This window comes from Podarcis erhardii (genome assembly GCF_964252035.2).
Source record: "Podarcis erhardii genome assembly, chromosome: 8".
NCBI classification, from domain to species: Eukaryota; Metazoa; Chordata; class Lepidosauria; order Squamata; family Lacertidae; genus Podarcis; species Podarcis erhardii.
Genome location: NC_138499.1, coordinates 27,944,268 through 27,962,748, shown reverse-complemented (window position 1 = coordinate 27,962,748; position 18,481 = coordinate 27,944,268).

The following is an 18,481-nucleotide window of genomic DNA, read 5'->3' as shown; positions in this document are numbered from 1 at the left end:
GAAGGAAGATGACTAGTTGAAATCCTCTGAACACATTTAGCTACATCTCCAGGGACATCAGTATAGGTATCTGGCAAGGAATGCTAGATGCAGGATCCAAGGGCAACTAGTGAAGAAGTTCCAGAGGGGTAGCCATTATAGTCTTCTCTAGCAGTAACAGCAGAGTGATTTAACAGCCAGTCCCTCTTCCCAGAGAATTCTGGGAACTGTAGCTCTGTAGAGGGAATATGGGTCTCAAAGTAACTTTCAGCACCCTTAGCAAACTACAGCTCCCATGATTCTTTGGGGGAAGCTGTAGCTATTAAAATGGTATAATGGTGCTTTACAGGGTGTGTTTTTCAGGCAGAACTCACCAGAACTCAGTTCTGGCACCTCTCAGATGGGCCATTGCCATTATAAGAGAACAAGGGAGGCATTCATGGTGAGTTCTGGCACCCTTTTCCTAGAAAAATAGCACTGGTGCTTTAAATGTATGGTATGGATGTGGTCCAAGGCAGAAAAAGGCAGGATAATTTGAGAGTGCAGAAGACTTTCAGGCATAGCTGTCAACATTTCCCCTTTTTTAAGGGAAATTCCCTTATTCCAAATAGGATTCCTCATAAGAAAAGGGAAAAGTTGACAGTTATGCTTTCAGGTGTCTGAGGAATGAAGGAATGAAGTTCATGGGTGGCGGTTTAAGACTAGAGAGAGAAAGGAGGACAATGGATTGGCAAGTAACAGTGGGATTTTTGCACTTGACAGGGAGGTGGTGTTGGTGTCTCATTCAGCAATGGTTGGCTGTGAATGGAGTGTTCTGCTTTCATAGCCTCCATCACAACCTCCAGAGCTACACTTCAAGGAATGGGTCATTTTGTGAGAGGCTTCTCATCCTCTGTCTTCCATTTCAACTTCCCTAAGTAGACTAAAAACTAATTTTCTCCCTCCAGTAGTACTGTTGTGGAAAGTGAGTGAAAATGTCTGAGAAGGTTGGAGGGAATAGGAAGTAGGGGAAATCCAGCATCTCTTTCAGCAGATTTAGACATGAGGGATAGCAGAGAACAATAGCTAGGAATGAGCAAAGACACGCCCTTCCCATTTTGCCAAAGCAGATAGAAATTTTGGTGAACTTTTGTGGCAGGAGATTTTCATGAGGATTAAATTTATCACCCAGGCAGAGTCATTCCTCTCAGTGACCCACAGCAGGCAGCTACATTTTCTTCCCTGTAATCCCCCTCTGAGAGAAGCTATTACATAATTTCCCCCTTATAATTGGCCTGTGGGAGATGTAATAGCATCCTGGAGTTTCATTCTGGGACAAAGGGGATGTCACCTCCTGCTTTGCACTTGCCCTAGAAAGCCCTTGTGAATGACACTTGATATAGCATCATTTAGAGGCATTGTGGGAGATGGAGTAAGGACTGCAGAGAAATTCATTTAGTTCACATCTTGATGTGGAGATGCCATACTCACTGTTCTCAACCAACATGTGAATCAAAGTACATCTCTTCTTTGAAATGTTCACTTCTCTGAATCTATCAATGCAGCTCTCCAACCAAAGAATGCACACAACAATGTATCCAGCAGGGGGGAGATTACAAAACTGTATCCAGTTAGTAGAAAAGAGCTTGTGCAAATGCATATGCTGGACAAAATTGTACATACTAGACAAAATAGCATATCAGAAGAAATACATTAAACATTATCAGGCAGAAGCTTTTGGGGGTTTTAAAAAACAAATTCACAAACGTTCAGAAAGGGGGTGAAAAACTGGAGACTGAGAGAAGGCCAAACTGACAGATTTGTCCATCCATGAGACAGGTGGGAATTGAAGGCCACTGAAATGAAAAAGAAAAAGAAAAATCTGCTATCACCAATGCTACTGAAAAGCAAGATGGCAAAGGGTCAAATGAGTCAGTAAATTTCATCCCCACATGGGTCCCCACTTGGGCAAATAAAACCAATCCTTGTCCTACTTCTAGTCACAGTTGTCTGATGTGAAAGGAGCAAATCACCAAAGGTGTATTGCAGTTGAGCCACTCCTAGTCATTTTCCTGAGGTGAATTGATTTGTGGTTGTGATGAGGTTGAGTTTGGAGCTTCTCATTCTCTTCCCACCCAAATGAGGAAGAAAAAAAAAACTATCTTGAAGCTCTTGAAACTAGGATTCCAAATCGAATAACACTGATTTGTCCCGACTGACGGAATGTGTGTGTAACCCTGTTACTCGTAGAGAGCTGGTGTAGAGAGGTGAATGAAGAGCCAGAGATTGTCCACAACAACTGCACTGGCCATTTTCTGAGCACTCCTCTCTGGTGCAGTGGGATTTTGCTCCTCTGTTATTTTTCAAACTCTGCAATGCGTTTATGTTCCAAAGTGAAGAACTTCATTTTGTGCTTTCATTTAAGTGTGGAAATTAATCACTGGGGAGTGTAATTAAACATATGATGCTTGAGGAAAGTAGAATAAAATTTGAAGTAGAACATCTTTAGCCTGCATTTTGTCCTCGACATGTTAGATAATGCTTAATGAAGCATTTTACATCCTATTAAAGCTTTATGGCACACAGTACCTCCTACTTTAAAAATGCTGAGAGCCAGCATATAATTACAGTTTAAAATTAGATAATACTTATCAACGGTAAACACATTATATAACTGTCCCACTGTAATGTAATAACAATGTTTATACAGCTTGTGGTAAAAGGCAGAAAGCTGCCATAAAACATGTGCATTTGCTGACACAAAAAGGAATCACTGTTTTTTAGGACAGGCATATGGTGAGCAGCTACAACCTGATGGGGACCCCTGTGCAAAACAAAGTCCAAATCATGTGGAAACGTCTTTGTGAGCAGCTGTGCACATGTATTTCATCAGAAATAATGACTCCCAACAGACTTCCACTCCAAAATATGGACTTCCTGGAGCATCAGCATGTCTGAGTCTGGGGCCCAAATTGTGGCTCCACTCTCCAGTCTTCATGTCCTGGCCCCTGTGGATAACATGTGAAGAGGCTGCACAGGTTATTGACTTAGAGCTGTCCAAGGTTCTGGAGCTCCAGTCTGACGCTACCTGCTCGGTTGATTGCTATATGGCTGGGTCTGCCCAGGAACCTCCTCTTGGCCAGGATATCATCCCTCTGCTCTCTCCTCCAATGAGTCAATATGCTTTATTTCTATTGTTTCTGGTAAATACATAATGTGCTTCTATTCAATAATAAAGTTAGCAATATAGAATATGCATTCTAATTAAGTGGTATTTTTGGTGTTTTGTCACCATCATCATTAATTTTATTTGTTATCTGCCAAATGGTCCCTAGGTGACTCACAACAATTAGAAACAGCCTTACATTTTTTTTCTGAGGGGCAATGAATTGAAGAAGCCAGAAAATGAATGTAAAGATATATTAATTTTGTGTGTGCAAATGCTAAGGTATGAGCCTAGTACACATGTTCAGCAAAAACTCTCCTGTAGGTCACATTCCCTTCTGGACAACTTTTCAGAGGACACATGCCACAAGTGGGCATAGCCAGAGTCAAAAGTGAGTGGTGTAACAGCTGTAAATTTTAACTTTGTAGAGTACACTGGTTTCTCTTCACACAGACAAGCAAGAGGCACTGTCAGAGTTCAAGAGTCCATCCCAGCCACACAGCCACACACTTGGAGTTACAAAGCAGAGCCGGTGAAAGGAGTGGCCTGGTGAGAATACAGAGGGCTAAGTAGAGTAGTCTGGGTCTGGCCCCTGGGTTCCCCCCCCCGGCATATAGGATTGCAGCTGACATCACCTTTCACTGCATGGTTCCTGATCCAGCAGAGAATTAGCATGCGTGTGTATCCACCACCTTCAATGAATTGGGGTCCATATTTTTTTTTACTTCTAAGCTCTTTCTGAGCTAATATATATAGTACAATGATACCTGAAGTTTCCCTAAGAAATATATCCAAAATGTACTGAAACATAAAAGCATTGTGCTCAACTCCAAATCTACTTGTGGATTAGCAGTTTTGCTTTTACGGTGTAAGATAATTATGTACCCTGTTAAAGAAGCTTATTTTGCTGATTAGACTTCTTTCAGATGACTACCCACAATAGCTACTAGGCTAGGAACAAATTGTGTTTAGAGACAATATGCTTTCATGACTAAGGAAATCATTAAATTCGCTCTTTTTCTCTTTGCTCCCTGGTTTGTGTTTTTTCTTTCACAAACAGTTGTGGGCGAGTGAAGATAATTCATTTGGAATGCTGAACAAATGCATACGAGGAAATAATATATAATGATTCATTACCATATTAACAGTCTGTCAACACTTCGGCTTTTTCGGATTACTGATGCGACACTTGTTGGTTTTACAGTTTTATAGTAGTAAAGCATGATCAGCAGAAGAGAAGAGAAGAGAAGTGAAGAGAAGAGATCTGGTGTTTGGTTTCATTTTCATTTTCTTCATCTGATAAATGCTGTCCTATGAAGCCAATGAGCATCCTTGCCCTTCAGTTAACTGTTAGGCCTCATCTGCGCCATACTTTTAAAGAGGCACCATACCAGTTTAAGTAGTCATGGCCTCATCCAAAGAATCCTGGAAACTGCAGTTTGTTAAGGGTGCTGAAAGCTGTTAAAGGTAAAGGGACCCCTGACCATTAGGTCCAGTCGTGGCCGACTCTGGGGTTGCAGCGCTCATCTCGCTTTATTGGCCAAGGCAGCTGGCATACAGCTTCCGGGTCATGTGGCCAGCATGACTAAGCCACTTCTGGTGAACCAGAGCAGCACATGGAAACGCCATTTACCTTCCCGCCAGAGCAGTACCTCTTTATCTACTTGCACTTTGACGTGCTTTCGAACTGCTAGGTGGGCAGGAGCAGGGACTGAACAACAGGAGCTCACCCCGTTGAGGGGATTCGAACCGCTGACCTTCCGATTGTGTGGTTTAACCCACAGCGCCACCCGCATCCCTATACTGAAAGCTGTTAGGAGACTCCAATTTACCTCACAGAGCTACAATTTCTTGAGTGATTTAACACTCAATCCCTCTTCTCAGGGAACTCCTCCAGGATCAGAGAAAGTATGCTAGCAAGTATGAACAAGAGAGCACAACTATTGTGCTCTCATCCTGCTTGTGGGCTTCGTATAGACATCTGGCTGGCCTCTGAGGGAACAGAACGTGGCACTAGATAGCCCTTTGGTCTCATCCAGTAGGTCCTTTATTTTCTTTTTTAAAAAAACAAACAAACTACCAAACAACAGCAGGAGTTTAATTAAACCAGGGATGGAGTTACATTGAGGGGAGAGTATCAGTTTAAATCAAGCTTTGCATACAGCAAGAAGAGGGTTGGAAAGGCTTAGTTGTGTTAGCTTTTTTGTATTACTTTCTGTGGTATACCCATCTTTGCTATTACTCCTTATTAATAACAGTTAAAAACACACACACCCTCAGTGTTTCTTCATCCCTGCTTTATTCAAACCTCTGCTGTTGTTTCAAACCACCACTTTTCCCTATTGGTGTCTGTAATAGTTCTAGGGGTTGCTCGTGCGTAAACCAGCGCCACACCTGGCTGGGTTGCCTGAGTGAACCTTTTCTGTCCGGACAGCCACTCGCCCGTGGCTGTCTCAATCGCTGGCAGAATCCGTCAGTGGGCGTTTCTTGAACTTCTTCCAGCAAAGAAGCTCTTTGACGCCTAGTCTCCGCCTACTCTCCCTGCGCGGAAGCCTTCTGCGCAAGGAGAGTGTGGGCAGCGGAGGACCCTTACTCTCCCCGCTGGTCCCCGACGAGGAGTCATGGGACCGCCTCGCCGATTCCCCCATCTGCCCCCCTTCTCCACTGGTGCTATGCTGATTCCCTTCCCCAGAAGGTGGGCTGCCTCTCCCCATCCCGGGACGCTCTCTGGAATCCCTCTGGAGCCCGCTCTCTCCCTCTGGCCCTGATGGCAGTTCCCTGACAGTGACCCTGTACCCCTGCTTCACTCAAATGTCTGTCACTATATTAAACCACTTTTCCCCCTCTCAATGGGGAAAGTGTCACACAGAGTGACCCTTCTCGCCGCCGCCACCAACAAGGCCTCTCCCCAAGGAATTTACTACAGACAAGACTTTCCTCTTTTCCTTTGCCCACTCCTACCTCTAGAGCCTTGGAAACAGCCAATGACAGCAGTGCAATGAAGGAATAGTGCAGATATAGTCCAGAGATAAAATGTTTTTGGCACACTGTTATTTTCAGGCTTTGGAAAGCCATCTGAAATTGCAGTGTTATTTGTAGCGAGTGATTTACTGACCATTCCTTTCTTGTGTGTAGCTCCACCCAAGACACAAAGCCATCATCATTTGTGGAATGCTTCTGATTTTCCAAGCGTTCTGCAGCCTTTATCTTGTCCTTACAATAGCACTGAGAGATGGTTCTCTCTTAACGCATTCCAAAACTATGGGGCATACACAGGAAGAACAACTTTTTCATGGTAGGCATTACAGCCGATAATGAAATTCAGAAGCATATTTCTGCAAATATCCATTTAAGATGTGGAGAATTTAAGATGTGCTTTGTATTCCTTTCTTTTCTCAGCTATACATTCACACTACACATAGAACCAATAAAAAAAGGTTTCAATCACATATAAAACTCCGTAGAAATTTCCATTTTTTGCCTGTAAAAGGCAAAAAAAGAAAAAAAGGCCAACCCCAACCCTAGAATTAGATTTGTTCTCACTCTGCCAGCTTTTTGTGTTGCTATGTTCCGTTTACTTTCCTTTTAACATGGATTTGTATGCACCTTGGTGGACAGCTTCTCCTATGGGCTATTTTAAATTTTTCTCTTTAAGTTCAATATACTGGCCTTGAAATTTATCTTTCAAACAGCTGTTTTCCAGCACTTAAATGTGTACCTTTCCTGAGGATCATAAAATACTTCAGGTGCTGAAATGTTGCTGCTGCATTGATCACTTCTGAACAGAAATTATTTGAATCCCTGCACTTTTATAACAATATGTTGTTGCCGACGTGGGCACTTATCTATGACTGATTGGCTGTATATTTCCACGTCATGTTCTTTAGTGGTGAAATAAACATTGGCTGGTCAAGGAACAAAGTATTCATCTGAATTCATTGACCATAGAAAAAGCAAGGCAAAAGCATAATCCAATGTGTAAACTGTAAGGAATGATCTGGTCTGTCATATTTTCTGCTTTTAAAATCTTACTGGCACTCCAGGCCACATAAATAACACAGCCTTTTCATACTTCTGCAATAGCCACAGTGGTGTAAATTGAGGAGTTAGATTACAAATCAGCTCTCTGGGGTCTAAATATGCTAGCACATAAGAGGAAAGCAAGACTCAGGCACATTTTACAAGTACAGATGGACAAATCTGTCAACTGCAGTTGCTCTTGGTTTCTCATTTTTCCAATATTAACTTCAGTTTACCACATTTCCACACCCCTTTGCAAAGTGCTCTTGAAAATTTCTCAGCATTTTAGACTGCATTTCTCCCAGTAAACATATTTTTTTTGAATCCCAACTAGTGTCTGTATTTAGATTTTGATTCATTTTATGCATGTGCTGCATAAGTGGCAAATCATTTTGGGGTGCCTCCTGGGAAGTGACTTATAATTGAAATAAATAACTTTTAATACTGTATCTGTATGCAGTTGTTACCCACACTGGACCTTGTGGTCAAAAGTGGGTAAGAAATCCAAAAGTGGAGGAGGATTAGCTGCTTTGATCACTGCTTTAGATGGTTTTTAAATGTTTATGTCTAATTGTATAGTGTTATCACTATGGTTTCTGCCACTTTGGGCTCTTTTGGGAGAAAAGGCAAGGTATAAATGGAATGAATAAATAAAGAAGTGTTGCCTCAGAAGGGGCTGGAGTGTTGGACTTTGGCTGGGGAGACACAGCTATGCAGTCATGTAGCTGAGCCCATCCTTAATCCCAGGGTTGTGTGTGCCCTGTGTGTTGTGTCACTGGAAACTTTTAGTTGTATGCCTCATGTTGTTGTTGTTGTTCTTCAGTCGTTTAGTCGTGTCCGACTCTTCGTGACCCCATGGACCAGAGCACACCAGGCACTCCTGTCTTCCACTGCCTCTCGCAGTTTGGTCAAACTCATGCTGGTAGCTTCGAAAACACTGTCCAACCATCTCGTCCTCTGTCATCCCCTTCTCCTTGTGCCCTCCATCTTTCCCAGCATCAGGGTCTTTTCCAGGGAGTCTTCTCTTCTCATGAGGTGGCCAAAGTATTGGAGCCTCAGCTTCATGATCTGTCCTTCCAGTGAGCACTCAGGGCTCATTTCCTTAAGAATGGATAGGTTTGATCTTCTTGCTGTCCATGGGACTCTCAAGAGTCTGTATGCCTCATGCAGAGGTCTAAAACACAGAGGCTCTTTTTCACCTTAGCTGTGCAAATGAAGACTGATTCCACAAGACTTCTGTTTTTGAATGTGATGTTCAGAATCCACACCATCTGTTCAGGCTATTAATTGCATTAATGACTATTGCAGAGGGATTGTGCACTGAACACAAACTGATATGGGCACGAGGTTAGCCAGACATGACTGGAGAATGCAGGATGCACGAGCAATGGTAATTTGTTAGTTACCACATGGGGTTCGTTGCTGTGCAATGCCATACATTGAAACTGGATATAGCACTGAGCTAATTGGAATAAATGACTCAGCACAGTTAGAGCATAAAGGTCAAAAAGAAAAGCAGATTTCCTTAAGTGGAACTAACAGTGTGGTGAGGAACGGAGACAGGAAGAAGAACTGCCTGTGTGGAGAAAAGTTTATAATCAGGTTTTGGTCCCTGACACGGGGAAAGTTATTGACTCTATATATTCTAGCTAACACACATGCATGTAGCTGCCTGTTCTGCCATGCGTAAACTAGCATCAAACTGCTTTGCTGATGAAAATTGTATTACGCAAGTGGTTCTAAGTGAGCTCACAGGCAATTAGGCTTATTTATTTATCTGGCCTGTTCAACATGCCCAGATTAATATGGCATGGCATTAACAAAAGTCAAAGTGAATCATTATTTCATGGCTATTATGCTATTGGAATGGCAGTGGTTAGCAGGGAGGTCACAGACTTTGGGGTTGAGAAGAGATACACCCAAACTTTTCACCCGCAGCCATTACTAAGTTTATAGTGCCATTTTTGTGTCGTTATGGGAGTTTAGTGGGTGGGAGGATATCACCGGGTTTCATCTCAGGACAGCAACTAAAGTCTGGCTAGGTGAGCTAAATTATTATTATTATTATTATTATTATTATTATTATTATTATTATTATTATTATTTACTAATAGCCCACCCATCTCATCTGGCCAGGCCTCCCCAGCCACTCTGGGCGACTTCCAGCAGAATATTAGAAACACAATAAATCATGAAGCATTAAAAACTTCCCTAAACAGGGCTGTCTTCAGGTGTCTTCCAAAAGTCAGTTAGTTGTTTATTTCCTTGACATCTGGTGAGAGGGCATTCCACAGGGCGGGCACTACTGCCGAGAAGGCCCTCCGCCTGGTTCCCTGTAACTAATTAATCAAGATCATGAAAATGACCATAGCAGGACAAACCAGACATTATTCTAGCTCTGATCCTGTCCACTTGTAGTACAGTATGTCAATGCCAGAAAAATTCCACTGAAGTGTACACAAAGCAGGCCAATTAGAAAACAATCCATCCACCCCTGTTGTTCTCCCCAACATCTCAGAAAGCAAAGGTCATTAGAAGACAACAACTTCATAACAAACAAGACAGTTCTCCTCCCTCCCAACTTTTCCTCATCATTAACCTTTAAAAAGCTTGTCATCATGGGAAATCATGGCTGCAAACAGAATAACAGAACTCAAAAAAGGATTAGGAATGCCCATGTCATATGGATATGCATTTGTGTTCATGGCTACCAGGCAATCTTATTTTTAGAATATCCTTGTTGGTATCTATGTTGTTCAGGGGCGCTGTCTTCTTCTGGGTCACATGTCAGTGGTAAGCAAGGAGAGAAGTAAAGGTAGGCAGAGCAACAAATAGGCTTGCTTGTACACACACCCATTGCTATCCTCCATCCAGGCAAGCAAGCAAGCAAGCAAGCAAGCAAGCAGGATTATCAGAATTCAAAGACCTGTTCTAGCCAGTCAAAAGACTCAAGAAGGCTCCAAAGCAGGACCAGTGAAGGATGTGGCCGGGGAGGTGAGATGCAGCCTGGGGAAAGTCCAGAGGGCCAGATGGAAAGAACCAGAGGGCCAAATTAGGCTCCCAACCTGATGATTCCTATCCCTGGTCTAGAAAATGGAAGACACCAAACAGGGCAAAACTACTTGTGCATGTTCCAACCAAATTAAAAGATTGTCATCTTAAGCATGCTTACCTTGCAGGTATATCTTACTGAAATAAATAGAACTGAATTCTGCAAGTCTCACTGTAAACAAAGAGTTTGAAGGGATTTGTGAAGTGCTTGATTCTGTTTGGATCATGCTTATTTGCAGCTTACTTGTCCATTAGGCAGATCTGAACAACATTTTTTAAAAAATACAACATTAAACAACATCAAATAGCATCATGGAACCAGAGATGGGAGTAAAATTAGTTTTTATTTGCATTTTATTGAGAAACTACCTAATTTGCACTTCTTGAATGAAGCAAAACACAAGTATTCAAAGTCTGCAATTATCTGAATTTTGCAATTCAGATTTCCAAGAAAACAATGTGTACCAAAAAAAAACAAAAACCTATATTAGGGGAAAGGGTGAATAAAAATGCACACATTCATCAAAAGAACATACAAGGAAGCATTGCATTAGGGAAATGTGCAGATAAGGAGAGATGCAAACTAAAATTCTGAACAATTTTCACGAGGATTTTTTTAAAATGCAAATTGCTGCAGAGATTCAGAGACCTGAATTCAATATTGGAAAAAGGAGAGAAACTGACGGAAACTAAAACCGACAGATTTGTCCATCCCTAGATGGAACCAATATCAGGAATCATGCAGCTCAACCAGGCACTGTCCAGACCCAGACCTGCTTAGCAGCAGCAAGGTGTTAAATTCATGTGACTTCCAGCCACACCTTCAACTACAATCCCCTAGTCATTGCTGGCTCCTTTGTTTATGATCTTCACCCCACCTTGCTTCCTGATCATTAGTAATTGTTAATAGGAATTCTGGAACCAAAGGACTTTTCCCATTCAGTATCAACCTGTACACACAATAGTGCCATCTACTTCAGATGAAGAATGAATGGCTCTTACAGAATTTGAGGTCTTAGTACGACATGGATGGACATGCTGTTTCACTTTAGTCGTATAAGCCTTGAGACCATTCCATGGACTGGGGATGTCAGTAGGCATGTCTTTAGTGTGGGATCAGGAGAGAAGAGAAAAAGTCATTCCACTTCTAGATTTTGATTAATTATTACAGTTGAAGGTTAAATTTATAGACACAGGGTGGGGAAAATGATACTTTCAGCAGGTAAAGGAATAAGTCTTCGGGAAGTTTGCCTGGGGCTTTCTGAAACATTTTAGCTGTCTGTAGCTTTCACTTTGTCTTAAACCACAGCACTAGATGTTGAGCTGATGATTTCAGAGAACTACCTGCAGAGACACTAGGGTCTCTTTCATGAGTGGGTATTCGCTCTTCCGGGAATTCATGTAGTTTTCTTCTCATGGCCCTTTCCTGACATGAATGTTCTTTCAACTGATAATCCAGTAGCCTCAGTGACTCTCAGTCTGCCTTCTTGCTTCTGATACACTTCAAGGAGGGAACAGCAATGGAAAGAGAGAGGAAATACAAGGGAGATACTTTGCGAATGGGAAAGTCTGCAAAGAGAATAGAGGCTGTTTTGTTAGAAGTACTTGGCAGTCAAAGAATTTCAAATAATAGTGAGTCAGAAAAGGGATAGGTTGGAGAGAAAGTGAGGAAAGGTTTCAAGCATGCGTACATACACCAGGATTTGGATTCAATGTGTAGTGAGTTAGAGTGTTGGATTTAAAAAGACCTGAATTTGAATCCCTTATCAGCTATGAAGCTTCATGAAGGAATTTCAGCGAATCATTAACTCTCTCAATAACTTATAGGTGCAGGGGAGTTGTGAAGCTAAAATAAAGGGAACATGTTCGTTTTGAAGGGTATGAAGTATATACATGAAAGGCAGGCAGGTAGGCAGACTGGCTAACTAACTGAGAGTCAGTGTGTTGTGGTGGTTAAGAGCAGTAGACTTGTAATCTGGTGAACCAGGTTCGCGTCTCCGCTCCTCCACATGCAGCTGCTGGGTGACCTTGGGCCAGTCACACTTCTTTGAAGTCTCTCAGTCCCACTCACCTCACAGAGTGTTTGTTGTGGGGGAGGAAGGGAAAGGAGATTGTGAGCCGCTTTGAGACTCCTTCGGGTAGTGATAAAGTGGGATATCAAATCCAAACTCCTCTTCTTCTTCTCTGTAAACACTGTGGTATTTGCCTGGGCTTTGGGGTGCAGAGCTCAGGAGTAGAGTTAGGAGTAGTAGAACCCAGCATATATATATATTTGCAAGTCTAGAGATAAACCACAGTACAAAAGATACCTAGTGTCAGGGAACTGCCATCAGAGCTTCAGGTGGTGGAGGGGCTCCAGGATGCTAGGAGACCCTCGGATGCTGAGGAGGGAACCAGCAGGGGGAGAGGGAGAATTTCAGAGGAAGCCGAGTCGGAGGAACGGCTCCGAGACGCTTCCAGTGAGAACAGCGGGGAGAGCTCAGGACCTCCCCTTGGGATGCCTACTCTACGCAGGAAGCTGTCACGTAGAGAATCAAGGCGTAGAGTTTCTGTCAAAGAACTCTTATGTTGGAAGAAATTCCGGAAACGCCCACTGACGGATTCTGCCAGCGATTAAGGCAACCATGCACCAATGGCTCCGCGGAGAGGGGGAGTTTTGAAACTGACTACAAAACTCTGAGAGTCTAAGCGCTTACGCACAAGCAGCCCCATATCTCATTACAGCAATCCGTCAGTCTGTGACGCTGCCTGTGCGAAGGAAAGGCATCATGAGCAACCCAACCGGGGCCGGAGGAGGAGCGGGGGGAGCTGGAGGAGGACCAACTCTGGAGGAGAGAAACAGAGATTTGGAACACCAGCTGGCTCTGCTAACGGCGCGGCTCGATGAAAGGAGAGCTCAGGATGCACAGGGGAAACCCACCCCCATTGCAAGGAAGGTACCGGGGTTGGTGCATAAATTCGGGGGTGACCCAAGGAACTACCAAGCCTTTAAGACAGAGATGCAGTATGCCCTGAACCTGCAGTATGATGACTTTGCCGACGAAGAGGCGAGGGTGGCCTTTGTGATTGGACACCTAGAGGGAGGGGCTAGAGAATGGGTTAGACCCCTGATGGCATCGAATAATGACGCCTTGAAGGACTTGAGGAAATTTTTTATAGCGATGGACTTGATGTTTTCCAGCCAGATCGAACAGGGCGTGGTACGCAGGCAGTTGATGGCGTGCAAACAGGGAAGTCAATCAGTCCGAGAGTATTGGGCGCAATTTGCCATGCTCATACACAAACTGGGTTAGGATCTGGCTTCGGACCCAATACAAATGTTGTTTGAAGAAGGCCTAGCTTCAGCGGTGAAAGATGAACTTTCCCGCGCGCCCCGTCCGGAGTCCATGGATCAGCTGACCAAGGCTGCGCTTGCGATTGGTGCGCGCCAGGAGGCGAGGGCTCTAGAGAAGCGGGAAGGGAGAGGAGAGCGTTGGAATGATTTCCGCATTCCTGAGATGCCAGAGCAACCTTCCCAGCCAGTGGAACCGATGGAAATTGGAGGCGCGCGCGCGCGAGGGACTTCAAATTTCAACGAAGGGCGGAAGAAGGAGGGGAAAGGCGCCAAAAAGTGTTTCCTCTGCCAACAGCCAGGACATTTTTGCCAGGGTCTGCCCTCAAAGAAAGGCATGGCAAGGAATGGTGGGGGCTGTTGGGAGTGAGGAGGAGGGGGTTAAGGAGCAAGTAAAAGCCAACGCCTGGCTGCCAGCGACAGGGCACAGCAGTCGGGCCAAGGATCAGTGAATGTGCCCAAGCCTGAACCACCCCGAGCAGCCCTCACCATAGAGGTGGTGCTAGAGCTACCCAATGGACATCCACTCACGGTAAAAGCCTTGTTAGACTCAGGCAGCTCCTGCAATTTCATGAGTAAGGAATTTGCATCAGAGCATCAGATACAGATGCTGCCCTTAAGTCGTCCTTTGCAGGTCACTACTATTGATGGGAGGGAACTTCTGGGAGGAGAAGTAACCCAGCAGACGGTCCCCATGACAATGAGGGTGGCAAGGCACGTGGAAGTCATTGCATTTCATGTAGCCACACTAGCGGGACCTCCCATCATATTGGGAATGAGCTGGCTGGCGCTACATGACCCGCTAGTGGGATGGCACCAGAGGACGGTCTCTTTCGGGTCAGCTCATTGTTTGGAACACTGCAAGGGAAGAGGAAACCCGGGGGTGGCCATGGCAAGTTTGGCAGGGATGGCAGTGGGGGAAAAGGGAGAAATACCACGGCAATACGCCGACCTGAGTGACGTCTTCAGTGAGAAGGAAGCAGATAGACTGCCCCCTCATAGACCCTTTGACCGTCAAATCAACCTACTCCCGGGAGCCCAGCTACCGGTGGGCAAACTGTACGCCATGTCGGACAGAGAGATGCAGGAGTTAAGGGAATTCATAGACAAAAACCTGAAGAGAGGTTTCATAAGAGAGTCGAGAGCGGTGGGGGGCTGTCCAGTGTTTTTTGTGGACAAAAAAGACACGAATAAGCCCAGGCTTGTAGTGGACTTTACGGCCGTCAACTCGGTGTCGGAACCAGTAGCCTTCCCCATGCCCAGAATTGATGACATTTTGACCAGGGTTAGGAAGGGAAAGATTTTTACCAAGCTGGACCTAAGGGGGGCGTACAACCTGATACGAATGAGAGAAGGGGATGAATGGAAAACCACCATGTTTACCCCTCTGGGGGCCTTCGAGTATCTCGTTATGCCCTTTGGATTACAGGGGGGCTCAGCATGCTTTCAATCCTTCATGCATCACGTTCTAGGACCTTTAGAATCATAGAATCATAGAGTTGGAAGAGACCACAAGGGCCATCGAGTCCAACCCCCTGCCAAGCAGGAAACACCATCAGAGCACTCCTGACATATGGTTGTCAAGCCTCTGCTTAAAGACCTCCAAAGAAGGAGACTCCACCACACTCCTTGGCAGCAAATTCCACTGTCGAACAGCTCTTACTGTCAGGAAGTTCTTCCTAATGTTTAGGTGGAATCTTTTTTCTTGTAGTTTGGAACCATTGCTCCGTGTCCGCTTCTCTGGAGCAGCAGAAAACAACCTTTCTCCCTCCTCTATGTGACATCCTTTTATATATTTGAACATGCCTATCATATCACCCCTTAACCTCCTCTTCTCCAGGCTAAACATGCCCAGCTCCCTTAGCCGTTCCTCATAAGGCATCGTTTCCAGGCCTTTGACCATTTTGGTTGCCCTCCTCTGGACACGTTCCAGTTTGTCAGTGTCTTTCTTGAACTGTGGTGCCCAGAACTGGACACAGTACTCCAGGTGAGGTCTGACCAGAGCAGAATACAGTGGCACTATTACTTCCCTTGATCTAGATGCTATACTCCTATTGATGCAGCCCAGAATTGCATTGGCTTTTTTAGCTGCCGCGTCACACTGTTGGCTCATGTCAAGTTTGTGGTCAACCAAGACTCCTAGATCCTTTTCACATGTACTGCTCTCAAGCCAGGTGTCACCCATCTTGTATTTGTGCCTCTCATTTTTTTTGCCCAAGTGCAATACTTTACATTTCTCCCTGTTAAAATTCATCTTGTTTGTTTTGGCCCAGTTCTCTAATCTGTCAAGGTCGTTTTGAAGTGTGATCCTGTCCTCTGGGGTGTTAGCCACCCCTCCCAGTTTGGTGTCATCTGCAAATTTGATCAGGATGCCCTTGAGTCCATCATCCAAGTCGTTGATAAAGATGTTGAATAAGACCGGGCCCAAGACAGAACCCTGTGGCACCCCACTAGTCACTCTTCTCCAGGATGAAGAGGAACCATTGATGAGCACCCTTTGGGTTCGGTCAGTCAGCCAGTTACAAATCCACTGAGTGGTAGCATAGTCAAGTACGCATTTTACCAGCTTCTTTACAAGAATATCATGGGGCACCTTGTCAAATGCCTTGCTGAAATCAAGGTAGGCTACATCCACTGCGTTCCCTTCATCTACCAGGCTTGTAATTCTGTCAAAAAATGAGATCAGGTTAGTCTGACATGACTTATTTTTCAGAAATCCATGCTGACTATTGGTGATCACAGCATTCCTTTCTAGGTGCTCACAGACTGTTTGCTTAATGATCTGCTCCAGAATCTTCCCTGGTATTGATGTTCTTTGCTGTACAAGAACTGTGTAGCCTTCTTTGCTCTACAAGAACTGTGTAGCCTTTGCTGTACAAGAACTGTATAGCCTTCTTAGACGACGTGCTGGTCTACTCAGAGGACGAGGAGCAGCATGTCAGAGATGTCCGGGAAGTACTAAGCAGGTTACAAGCGAACCAGCTATGGGTCAAACTGGAGAAGTGCCAGTTCCATACAAGAGAGGTGGAATTCCTGGGGTACCGGTTGTCAGACAAGGGATTATCAATGGATCCGAGCAAAGTACAGGCGGTACTGGAATGGAAGACACCTAGAACCAGGAAGGATGTGCAGAGATTCCTGGGGTTCGGAAATTTCTATCGGAAGTTCATCAAAAACTTTGCCCATTTAACGGCACCCATCACCGATTGCCTCAGTAGTAAGAAGAAATTTGTATGGACGGAAGAGGCGCAGCAAGCGTTTGACCGCCTAAAGAAGGCGTTCGCTTCGGAAGAGCAGCTCTTGCACGTGGAGCTGCAGAAACCAATGAGGTTGGAGACCGATGCTTCAGACCGAGCGGTAGGGGCGGTACTGCTCCAGCCGGGGAAGGATTCCTCAGACTGGAGGCCGTGTGTCTTCTTCTCGCGAAAGTTGAATAAGTCCGAGAGGAATTACACAGTGTACGACAGGGAACTGCTGGCCATTTATGAAGCATTTCGACGCTGGGGACATCTACTAATAGGAGCGCAACACAAGGTCCAGGTGTGCACAGACCATAAAAACCTGGAATATTGGAGAACGGCCAGGGTACTGAACCAGAGACAAGTGCGATGGGCTCAGGAGTTTTCCAAGTTCCATTTTGAAATTCGCTACGTACCGGGGGAAGAAAACGTGAGGGCGGACGCTCTCTCCCGGAAACCCTAATATATGGAGGGGGAGGGAGCGCCGGAAGAAAGACATGTGATACCCGAGGACCACTGGGTGTGTGGGGCAGCATTGGTGGGACAACGAGAACTGGTAGAGGGGACCGAGAGCGATGAATACGCCCAAAATAAGCTCAGAGAGCTCAGGAGAGCAGGGGAGAACCCAGGGGGGTTTGAGGAAAGAAACGGGGCATTGTACTACAAGGGGGCTTTGTATATACCAGAGGGGGAATTGAGGAGTAGGGTACTCAAACAACTGCACGACAGCCCCACAGCTGGGCACTTTGGGCAACACAAGACGATGTTGTTAGGCACCAGGCAGTTCTGGTGGCCAAAGGTGAGGGAAGATGTACGAGAATATATAAGGGGGTGCGACTGATGCCAAAGAGCCAAAGGGGAGAGGGCGGCACCAGCGGGGTTGCTGGGACCATTACCCACACCAGAACGGCCATGGCAGGCAGTGTCCATCGATTTTATGACGGATTTGCCCAAATCCAAGGGGAAAACGGCGGTCATGGTAGTAGTAGACTTGTTAACCAAGATGTGCCACTTTATAGCTTGCTCACATGCGGTAACGGCGGAAGAAACCGCCAGGTTGTTTGTAAAACACATTTTTAGGTTGCATGGCGCCCCCTTGAGGGTGGTCTCTGACAGAGGAAAACAATTTACGTCCAGGTTCTGGAGGAAGCTCATGAGCCTACTGCACGTGGAGATCAATTTCTCGACTGCCAGGCACCCAGAAACCAATGGGCAGGCGGAAAGGGCAAACAGTATTTTGCAACAATATCTGAGGTGTTATGTTAATGACAGAGAGAATGACTGGGTAGAGAAATTAGCCCTGGCCGAATTCGCCTACAATAACGCAGAAAATGTGTCCACGGGCATGAGTCCATTCATGGCCAATTATGGGTGTCACCCTAGGGCCTTTCCAGGGGAAGGGGAGGAAAGATGGAGCGTACCGGCGGCGGAACATTTTGTGGAAAAAACGGAAGCAATACATCAACAGCTGAAATTGAATTTAGATAGGGCTAAGGAAGCATACAAAAGACAGGCAGATAGGAGCAGAAGGGAAGGAGAGACTATAAGGGTTGGGGACCGGGTGTGGTTGTCAACACAAGGGTTACCATTCAAGGGAGGTTGCAAGAAATTAAGGCCGAGACAACTGGGACCCTTCGAAGTTACACAACAGGTCAATCCGGTGGCCTTCAGGCTCAGGCTGCCAGACAACATGAAACTACATCCAGTGTTTCATAG